The sequence below is a fragment of the Pongo abelii genome, chromosome 3 (genome assembly GCF_028885655.2).
Source record: "Pongo abelii isolate AG06213 chromosome 3, NHGRI_mPonAbe1-v2.0_pri, whole genome shotgun sequence".
NCBI lineage: Eukaryota > Metazoa > Chordata > Mammalia > Primates > Hominidae > Pongo > Pongo abelii.
In genome coordinates this window covers 153387141-153389627 of record NC_071988.2, presented here as the reverse complement: position 1 = coordinate 153389627, position 2487 = coordinate 153387141, and the positions used below count along the sequence as shown (strand labels likewise).

At 32.6% G+C, this 2487-nt stretch overlaps 1 pseudogene; it reads right to left on the bottom strand.

Annotated features, from left to right (window-relative positions):
- Positions 1–1764: 1764 nt before the first annotated feature.
- On the bottom strand, positions 1765–1875 carry LOC112133265 (small nucleolar RNA SNORA70; annotated as a pseudogene).
- Positions 1876–2487: the final 612 nt, after the last annotated feature.

Here is a 2487-nt window from a genome sequence, read left to right as displayed (position 1 = left end):
ATATTGTTTAGTAAAACAGTTTATTTCAAACCACAAATATATTTTATACATTTATGCCCAGTAAACTTCCAGGTAAACCATGGAAATATTAACTGTTTTCTATAAGTGATGGTCTTTTTTTTTTTAAGCTGCTTTCTATAGTGAATTGACGAGAGTTAATGAAGATTAAAATGCTTATTCTGTAATAAAAGCCAATGCTGGCATGCTGATATATAATCTCTATAGATCAAAAAATATTCATGCCTTATTCTCAGATTTTTAGTAGTGGCTCTAAGCGCTCTTAAAAATTTATTATTTAGATACCTTATCCTATATTTTAAAAATATTTTCTTAGTATACTGTGGATGTTATACAAGTCATATAACGATAGAGAATTTCTTACGTAAATTTACAATATAATTTTTTTAAATAAAACTTTTGTGAAATTATTTTCAAATGTTATAAATGTTAATGGGTTTTGTTATATTGGTTCCAATATTTCTCATATATGGAAAATGTCATTTTCCCTGGGAATTAATATTTGGAGCTGGTGTTTAAGAAAAACTATGTTTGATGTTGGAAAATGCTATGTCTGGTATAACTATAATTGTTTGGAAAGCAGCTCAGTTATGCTAGAGATAAAGAAAGGAGAGAAAAATGACAGAAGGGGAGGTTTGAACAAAACAAAATAATACCGGAAAATGTTGAATGGATATGTAATATTTGTGAATGTTTATGTTCTGTATTTCACCATTATTTAAACATTTATATTTTCAAAGGGAGACAATAATTATATTTTGAACTCATTTTATTTTTTTACAGAGTGCTGTATTTTTTCTTTTCAATTTCAATTTGGTAAGCAAACAAAATCAGTCAGAATATTATACATAATTAGGTTTCCTTTTTGAGATTTGTTGAAACTCTCTATCCTTTATGTATGTATTTCAAGTAGTATAATAAAAAAGAAATCTAAAACAATTAAATATACATAAAAGTATTGTAGATTATGTTTTTGATATTTTCTTTCTTTTAATATATTTTGCAGATATAGCCATTCCAGATTATGATTTCACAAACTAAGATGATTCTCAGTAGGGAAGCGTTACTGCATGTCGTTTTCATCAAAGGGAGCTTAGTTTATTTCCCTGTCTGAATATTGACATTATATTACCAATTTACACATTGGGGAAAGGGTCAAGAGAACTCCAAATTTTTGTTGACTTGATATTAACCTGAAAGGGGAATGTTAATAACTGACAAAATATATCCACAGTAGTTAGACATCAAGATAAGACTGTGTTTGTTTTTAATCTACTGCATATTGTTGAATTATTTATAGATAGATAGATGGATACATAGATAGATTTATTAGATGTACAGGAAATAGAATTAATTGGAGGGCATGACTAAGAGGGGGCAGCTCTTTTCTAATGCAGGGCTAGCTGCTTGTCCAGGGGCCCATGGTTCCAGGGATATATTTGGCCCCACAGCCATCCAGGATGAGTTGTTTCTCAGCCACCAAGTCTTTAAATGTATATGCATTAAACTTAGTAAAATCGCAGTTCTTTGAGATGTGGCTCTTTGGACATTCACTGAACTTGAACTTGGCCCTAAATAAGGCCTCAGTCACATGCTTCAGGTTTTGCAGCTTGGTATGGATGAACACGGCCAATGTGAACTCTGACCTCTGGTTCCTGAGGCTTTCCAAAGGCATACTACATCCAGTCTTAAACCTAGACTGGAGAAAGCACTAGATTCGAGACATAAATGTCCAATGGCAAAGGCTGTTGTACACAAGGAACAGGCTGCTGTACACTACCTAGGATGCGGCTGTTTGCAGCCCTTGCACACCAGGCCCCCATGAGAAAAAGAGTTGGGTGGCTTAATTGATTGTAGAAATTATTTTATACATTAAGTTTTTGGGGATTAGCATCTTTTATTCAAGATAGCTCAATGTAATTTATATTAGACCATATACAGTAAGTTGTAAATTATAGAAATTGTGCATATCAAAATCATATTAAGTGGGCAATATGGCCCTTAATATAATAAAGTTTATTGATAAAAATTAAAATAAAATAATGTGGTTTTGTAGTGTGCTTGTATGTTAACTAAAACAAATTAATAAAACCTATTGAAACCCATAATCATTTAAACTATCTACTTAGACTTTGGGAGGCCAAGGTGGGCAGATCACCTGAGGTCAGGAGTTCAAGACCACCCTGGCCAACATAATGACATCCCATCTTTACTAAAAATACAAAAATTAAACAGGTGTGGTGGTGCATGCCTGTAATTTCAGCTACTCAGGAGGCTGAGGTAGGGAGAACTGCTTGAACCCGGGAAAGGGAGGTTACAGTGAGTCAAGGCTGGGCCACTGAACTCCAACCTGGGCAAAAGAGGGAGACTCCATCTCAAAAAAAAAAAAAAAAAAAAAAAAACCACAACAAAAAAACTATCTACTTAAACACCATTTTATTAAAATAAATATTTTTCTTTGATCTTAGG